This window comes from Pristiophorus japonicus, chromosome 10, assembly GCF_044704955.1.
Source record: "Pristiophorus japonicus isolate sPriJap1 chromosome 10, sPriJap1.hap1, whole genome shotgun sequence".
In the NCBI taxonomy this organism is placed as follows: domain Eukaryota; kingdom Metazoa; phylum Chordata; class Chondrichthyes; family Pristiophoridae; genus Pristiophorus; species Pristiophorus japonicus.
Window position 1 is genome coordinate 182,004,164 of NC_091986.1, and position 8,573 is coordinate 182,012,736.

The window sequence follows — 8,573 nt, forward strand, 5'->3', positions numbered from 1 at the left end:
ACAGACTCTGTCACAGGTGGGACAGATATTTGTCGGGGGAAGGGGGGGCTGGCACTGATTTACCACACGCTCCTTCCGCTGCCTGCGCCTGATCTCTTCAAGCTCGCAGCGTTGAGATTCGAAGAGCTCAACGCCCTCCCGGATGCACTTTCTCCATCTAGGGGGTCTTCGGCCAGGGTTTCTCATGCATCAGTGGTGATGTCGCACTTCACCAGGGAGGGTGCCTTTGTAATGTTTCCGCTGCAAGAGTGGGACTAATTGGATAGCTGTTTTATAGAGCCAGTACAGGCAAGATGCACTGAATGGTTTCCTTCTGACCCTTGCCTCATCCTGATACAGTGGGGAGGAAGAGGGGTGGAGCAGGTAGGGAGAATATGGCCAAACTAGCTACTGTCTTCCCAATATTTAGTTGGAGGAAGTCAGAGCTGGTTCTGAGAGATCTAAAGGTCGTTTAGTTTTGGATTGCAACATCCACAGACTTGTTACTAGGCAGCTTAAATTGTTGATTTATCTGTTGGAATGATTTAAGAAGTCCTCCCTATAAATATCTCCAACACAGCTGATTCTCAGCCTAGCCCAATTGTAGAATATTATTGGGCTTTAATCTATAATAAAATGAGGGCTCCTCCATTGGAGTGCCACCATAAAGTGTGTCAATTCCATTTGAAATCAGCAGTCATGTACAAAAAGGTATTGTGAATGGAGCATCATTTTCGGACCTAAAATCTATGCTAAGGGTATAGAATAATTCCTTATGAGGCACTGTTATGGGATTAGAATCCCATGCAGCTCCAGCCAGCCAAAATCCTCCATGAAAGGGAAAATTTACTGTGCGATGTGCCGCCCAGAGCCATGCCCAGAGCACCCATCCCCACCACCCCTCCCCCACCCCCCCGGAATTGCCCATAGGGCTCCGTTGGCGAAAAGTGATTTGCGCCGCACCCCATGATTAACGCACCAATGCAGCGCACGCATGACGATGACGTCATCACCGTGCGTGCTGACCCCTTATCGCCCCACACCGACCCCCTTGCGCCCCTCGGGGGAAATTGCGCCGTGGGACGCTAGGTCGGCGTGGGGCAATGCCATCGACAGCTTCTCAGTGCGAGAAACTGTGGTGTCTGTGGCACCCCAGTCACCCTTAAAGGGGAGGTGGTAGCGCGAGGCCAGCATCTTTTATTTGTTGGCCGACTATTCAGTCAGCCCGACAATGGCAGCCGCGGGTTGTGGACGGGCCACCAACATGCAGACCAGTACCCTCACTTGGGTGCCAGGCCACTGGCCCGGCCAACACCCTCCACGAAAGACGCTGCAGAGTTCGCAACGGCCCTCCCCTTTAAATGAAAGGGAGGGACATTGTGGCACATGAGCACGATGCGGCACATCCTGCATGATCTGTGTTATGTCTCGAATAAAACAATGTAACTGAGTACTGTAGACGTGAGCAAGTGTGACCTTAATCTCTTTATTCTAACTCCAGAATGCCTGTGGGAGGCCTGCTTATATACAGTGCTCCCAAGGGATGCTGGGATCTCTTGGAACTCCAACAGATACGCCCTCTGGTGGCGGTAGAATACTGGTTACATAGGGTTGCATACATAACATCACTCCCTCCCAAAGTCAATAGTACACTTATTTACACGGTGAGACGATCTGGGGCCTTTCGCTCCCTAGTCGATCGTCTCAGTACAAATGCAGGTGCAGGTGAGTTGGTTGGTTCTTCGCTGGGCTGGCCTTGCTGGACTGCTGGGGATGATGAGTTCAGCTTCGTGGTCAACCATGATGTCGGTTGCCACTTGTGTGTGTGTCGGAGGGTCGAAGTTGGTGGTGTCCTCTTCAGGTTGCTCGTGGCTGTCTGTGAATCACAGTTTGGTTTGGTCCAAATGCTTTCTGCAAGTTAGTCCATTTGCGAGTTTGACTTGAAACACCCTACTCCCTCTTTGGCTATGACAGTGCCAGCAAGCCATTTGGGACCATGTCCATAGTTGAGTACAAATACAGGGTCATTGACTTCAATATCGCCTGACAAATTTGTGCGATCATGCTACATGCTTTGTTGATGCCGCCTGCCCTCGATGCGATCATGGAGATCAGGGTGGACGAGAGAGCCTTGTTTTGAGTATCCTTTTCATGAGCAGCTCGACTGGGGAAGCCCGGTGAGCGAATGCGGTCTGGTGCGGTAGCTGAGCAGGACTCTGGATAGTCGGGTCTTCATGGAGCCTTCCGACACGCATTTCAAGCTTTGCTTGATGGTTTGGACTGCCCGTTCTGCCTGGCCGTTGGATGTGGACTTGAACGGGGAAGATGTGACGTGTTTGATCCCATTGCGGGTCATGAATTCCTTGAATTCAGCGTTGGTGAAGCACGGCCCATCGTCGCTGACAAGGACATCAGGCAAGCCATGCGTGGCAAACATGGCTCGTAGGCTTTCGATGGTGGCTGTGGACGTGCTTACAGACATATTACACACTCAATCCATTTTGAATAAGCATCCACACCAACCAAAAACATTTTGCCTAGAAACGGGCCAGCAAAGTCAACGTGGATCCTGGACCACGGTTTGGAGGGCCATGACCACAAACTTAGCGGTGCCTTCCTGGGTGCATTGCTCAGTTGAGAGCAAGTGTTGCATTGGCGCATGCAAGACTCCAAATCTGAGTCGAAGCCAGGCCACCACACATGGGATCTGGCTATAGCTTTTATCATTACTATGCCTGGGTGGGTACTGTGTAAGTCGAGTATGAACGTTTCCTTGCCTTTCGTAGGCAAAACCACGCGATTACCCCACAAAAGACAGTCCGCCTGTATGGACATTTCGTCTTTGCACCGCTGGAACGGCTTGATCCCTTCATGCATCTCCGCTGGGACGCTGGGACGCTGGACCAGCTCCCATGGAGGAAACAGTTTTTTACAAGGGACAGTAAAGGATCCTGGCTGGTCCAGGTCCTGATCTGGCGGGCCGTAACGGGTGACTTTTCATTTTAAAATGCAACCATCACCAAGAGCAAGTCTGCAGGCTGTGCCATTTCCACCCCGGTGGTGGGCAATGGTAGCCGACTGAGAGCATCAGCGCAGTTCTCTGTGCCTGGCCTGTGGCGAATTACATCGTTATATGCAGACAGCGTGAACGCCCATCTTTGGATGCGAGCAGAGGCATTGATATTAATACCTTTGCTCTCTGAGAATAGCGATATGAGTGGCTTATGGTCGGTTTCTAACTTGAACTTAAGCCCAAACAGATACTGATGCATTTTTTTTATCCCGTAAACGCATGCCAGAGTTTCTTTTTCAATCATGCGGTAGGGCCTTTCGGCCTTGAACAAACTCCTGGACGCATCAGCGACAGGTTGCAATGTTCCCAATTCGTTTGCTTGTTGTAACACACACCCGACCCCGTACGAAGATGCATCGCAAGCTAGCACTAAACGTTTACATGGGTCATACAGAACAAGCAGTTTGTTGGAACATAACAAATTTCTGGCTTTCTCAAAAGCAGCCACTTGTGATTTCCCCCATGCCCAGTCATTACCCTTGTGTAGCAACACATGTCGAGGTTCTAGCAGGGTGCTTAACCCGGGTAGGAAATTACCAAAATATTTGAGGGGTCCCAGGAACGACCGCAGCTCCGTCATGTTCTGTGGTCTCGGCACGTTCTTGATGGCGTCCATCTTGGCATCGGTGGGTCTGATGCCATCTGCCGCGATTCTTCTCCCTAAGAACTCAACCTCTGGCGCCAGGAAAACACACTTTGAGCGTTTTAACCTGAGTCCTACGCGATCTAGCCAACTTAGAACCTCTTCCAGGTTCTTCAAATGTTCAATGGTGTCCTGACCTGTGATCAATATGTCGTCCTGGAAAACCAAGGTGCGCGGAATCGACTTTAGCAGGCTCTCCATGTTCCTTTGAAAAATAGCCGCAGCCGATCAAATCCCAAATGAGCATCTATTGTAGATGAACAGACCTTTGTGCGTGTTGATGCAGGTGAGGCCTTTCAAAGATTCAGCCAGCTCTTGTTTCATGTAGGTCGAGGTCAGGTCCAGCTTAGTGAACATCTTTCCTCCTGCCAGGGTCGCAAATAGATCATCTGCCTTGGGTAGCGGGTATTGGTCCTGCAGCAAAAAATGGTTAATCGTTACTTTATAGTCCCCACAAATTCTGACCGTGCCATCGCCCTTGAGGACCGGAACAATCGGATTGGACTCCACCAGCGCGATGATGCCTTCTCGTTGCAGTCTGTCCAACTTGATCTCCACTTTTTCTCGCATCAAGTATGGCACCACATGTGCCTTGTGGTGATTGGGTCATGTACCGGGAACCAACTGGATCTGCACCTTCGCCTGCAAGAAACTTCCGATGCCTGGCTCAAACAACGACGGAAATTTGCTCAGAACCTGGGCACATGAGACGTTGTCGATGGACAAAAGCGCTTGGATGTCGTCCCAGTTCCAGCGGATTTTTCCCAGCCAGCTTCTGCCGAACAGTGTGGGGCCATCTCCTGGTACAATCCATAGTGGTAGTTCGTGCACCGCTCCATCATAGGAGACTTTTACTGCTGCGCTGCCAATTACAGGGATCAGCACATTAGTGCAAATTCTCAGCTTGGTATGAATAGGGCTCAGCTTGGGCCTGTGTGCCTTATTGCACCACATCCTGTCGAAGGCCTTTTTGCTCATGATAGACTGACTCGCACCCGTGTTCAGTTCCATGGATACAGGAATTCCGTTCAGTTCGACTTTTAACATGCTCGGTGTACATTTCGTGGTGAAGGTGTGTACCCCGTACACTTCTGCCTCCTCGGTTTGAGTCTCCAGTTCAGTTTGATCCGCCATGGATTGGTCTTCCTCTGCAACGTGGTGGTTTGCAGGGTTTCCAGCTCGTCTGCACATTTGCTGGAGGTGTCCCATTGTTCCCAGCCTTTGCACGCATATTGTTTGAAGTGGCATTGATGGGCTCGATGACCACCTCCGCAGCACCAACAAGGTGTCAATTGCCACGCATTAACGCTTGATGGCGGACTCTGGGTCATCTGAAGTCGTACAGCTGCAGGCATGTACATTCTGCCACATGTGTTCCTGCCTGAGAACGACATTACTTTGTGTACAGTACTTGCCGAAACCTCTTTATGCTGCGAAATTTGTTTGGTGTTATCGCTGGTGGATATAAATGCCTGGGCTATCATTATGGCTTTGCTCAGGTTCGGTGTTTCAATAGTTAATAGTTTGCAAAGGATAACCTCATAGCCAATGCCAAGCACAAAAAAGTCTCTTAGCATTTTCTCCAGGAATCCATCGAATTCGCAATGTCCTGCAAGGCGCCTTAGTTCGGCGACGTAGCTCGCCACTTCCTGGCCTTCAGACCGTTGACATGTGTAAAATCGATACCTTGCCATCAGAACACTCTCCTTCAAATTTAGGTGCTCCCGGACCAGCGTACATAGTTCTTCATACGATTTGGCTGTCGGTTTCACCGGAGCAAGAAGATTCTTCATGAGGCCATAGGTTGGTGCCCCACAGACGGTGAGGAGGATCGCCCTTCGTTTGTCAGCATTCTCATTCCCTTCCAGCTCATTGGCCGCGAAGTATTGGTCAAGTCACTCCACGAAGGCTTCCCAATCGTCCCCTTCTGAGAATTTCTTCAGGATGGCAACAGTTCTCTGCATTTTCGTGTGATGGTTCGTTATCTCGTCGCCAGTTGTTATGTCTCGAATAAAGCAATGTAACTGAGCACTGTAGACGTGAGTAAATGTGACCTTAAACTCTTTATTCTAACTCCAGAGTGCTTGTACAGCACGGGAGGCCTGCTTATATACAGTGCTCGCAAGGGATGCTGGCTGGGACCCCTTGGGACTCCAACAGATACGCAGGTGGTGGTAGAATACTGGTTACATAGGGTTGCATACATAACAGTCTGCAACAATATAAACATGTGAAATCATTTCGATTTATCATTCAAACGATATCCTGAAGTTTTTCAGAATATCATTTTGTGTGATTACCTTCAAGAGCCAAGATGAAAATTTACAGAGCTTTATCTAAGATGTTTTACCCATTCTTACGATTTTCAGAGGACCTCAGGAGGATTAATCATGCTGTACCACCCCCACCCACACAGCCATTTTACTCTCTTCCACCTGGATTTTTGCCCTACCCAACAGCGCTGCGACACACACAAGTTTCAGCAAGTGACTCTACTGTGAGAGTCATTGGGCCCGGAAGTAACCCTCTTCGCACCTAGTATATATTATTATGCTGTATTATTCTGTATTATTGGGCCCGTACTTGGTGAAAGCTAAGGCCCGCCCAAGTGCCGCCCAATGGACCCGCCGAGAGACCTGGCATTACTTTGCCAGGAAGATTCCTCTAAAAGATATGCCAGAACCGCAAAAGAACGACTTAAGCCGTGAATCTGGGTGGCAGCGGGCAGGAGCTCCCAATCTCAGCAGCAAATGAGATCCTCGCCAAAGTGCCACTGAGGATTGAATCAGACCCAGAGAGGGGGGAACAGCTAAAAATAGAAATTTATACACAAAAAACCCCCCCACTGGAACACCTTCAGGGGACCCCATCCACATAAATCGCTGAAAAAAACCATAAATAAAAGAAGTTCATTTCTTTGCAGGTCTTCTTACTTACCATTGGGGTTAGACCTGCCTGCACGCAATGGTCCTTCCCCCTGCTGCCGCCGACGCTCGCCCGCACCAAAATGGCAGCTCGGCGGGCGCAGGGTCACTTACACACCTTGCGCGCTGGCAGCCATCAGCGGGCGATTCCCAGCGGTCCTCCCCTCCCGCCGGCGGGAGGCCTAGAGGAAACTGGCACCGAGGGAAGACCGCCCAAAAAATTCGGCGGTAGCCAATGGCAGTGGGCTGTAAGACCACCAAGTTCGGGCCCTTAGTCCTTTGCCTTTTCATCTTCTCATTTAATATTTCTGAATAAATGCTTTTAAATTGTGGTGACTTCCTCTTTTTCCAGAATTCTATGTTAGCTGCTAATGCTCAAATATTGTCAACTCACCAAATCCTTACTCCACAAATTCTAAATTGGTATATCTCAGGACATCCTTTGATCTGAAATACGCCTCTCTTTACCATCACATTCATCATATTTTTATAAATATATATATCCATCATCATAGGCAGTCCCTCGAACGAGGATGACTTGCTTCCACGAGTTCACAGGTGTTTAGATGTAGGACCCGATGTTCCAGTCTTGAACTCCAATTGAGGGGGTGGAAGATGCCTGTGCGTGGATTTTTTTTTAACGTGTGGTGACTGTTGCACACCAGCCACCACATAGGCTTGGCAGAGCTAGGTCTTGGTCCAGTGGCAAGGATTAACCAAGACCTTCTCTGCTGCACGGACCGAGCGCGCACACTTATCGCAGTGTGGGCTGGCCCGTGCTGCCCCTGGGCCCTCAGCTCTTCTGGGCCCCGTACCCTCATCTGTTGCACATCCGCCACGATCTCTCGCCACTCCTCTGCCACAAACATTCACCGCATCTCGCCACAAGCACTCACCGCTCATCCGCCCCGACCTTCCCACTCCTCTGTACCTGGGTCCTGCCGATGTTCCTGCACATGCTCCAAAACGGTAACCAGGGTTTTGATGATGTCACCCAGTCGCTCATCTCAAAATTGTCACACACTTATATACAGTATATATATATACATACTTGAAAGAAGTTGTGTGGCCATGCGCCAGCACAAGTGTGACTGTTGCATACAATTATGTAGACATATCAAATTTAAAGACAGCTGAAATTGGTTACCATTTTGTGGCAATACCCCAATATACTTTAACCCAAACATACATTTAAACATAAGACACCTTTTTCCACTCCTGTAATGGCTCAGTAAATATCCAAGCTATACAGACCAGGAAGATCCCAGGTTCAATCCTAACCTCTCCCCATTCTCTCTTACATTTATTTTTGGCTGTCTCTGGTTTTTTTATTTATTTATTTATTTATTTTTAAAATCCAATTTCTTTCCAGATCAACTCTAACGCCAAAGATCACTTTGCGCCAACATATTTGATCTTAGGCCAAAAGGCCGAGAGGCGAAGTTGCACCGTTCCTGGAAATATTGCAATACCAGGTCGGTGCATGGAGTGGACGGGGCAAGCCCCTGATCCAGCTCCCTGTCCAAAAATCAATTCAATATCATGTCCCCATAGGGGATATTAAACTGATAAGAACAGATACTACACTTGATCTTAGCCAAAAGGCCGAGAAGCGATGGCTGTCTCTGTTGCAGTGGAAATATTCCTAGTATCTCAAGTCTCTTCTTATGACTGTAGTTTTGCTTTGCTGGTCATGCTGGTGAGTCTACCCTGTATGCTCTCTATGGTTTTAATGTCCTTTCCATAAATGGAGTGCTCAACACTGCACACGGTTAACTGTAGCTAACTATTGCCTTCTACAAATTGATCATTACCTCTTTGCTCTTGATTTTCATTTTCATATTTATAAAACTGAACATGCTATTGCCCCTTTCATGGATTTATCTGCAGCGCTTTCAGAGAATGATGTATTTGAGCCTTTCTTAATCTCTCATTGTGTCTGTCTTGCTCACAC

At 48.8% G+C, this 8,573-nt stretch overlaps 1 pseudogene; it reads right to left on the reverse strand.

The window, feature by feature from the left end:
- Positions 1 to 8,057: 8,057 nt before the first annotated feature.
- On the reverse strand, positions 8,058 to 8,236 carry LOC139275459 (U2 spliceosomal RNA; annotated as a pseudogene).
- Between the last annotated feature and the right edge of the window lie 337 nt (positions 8,237 to 8,573).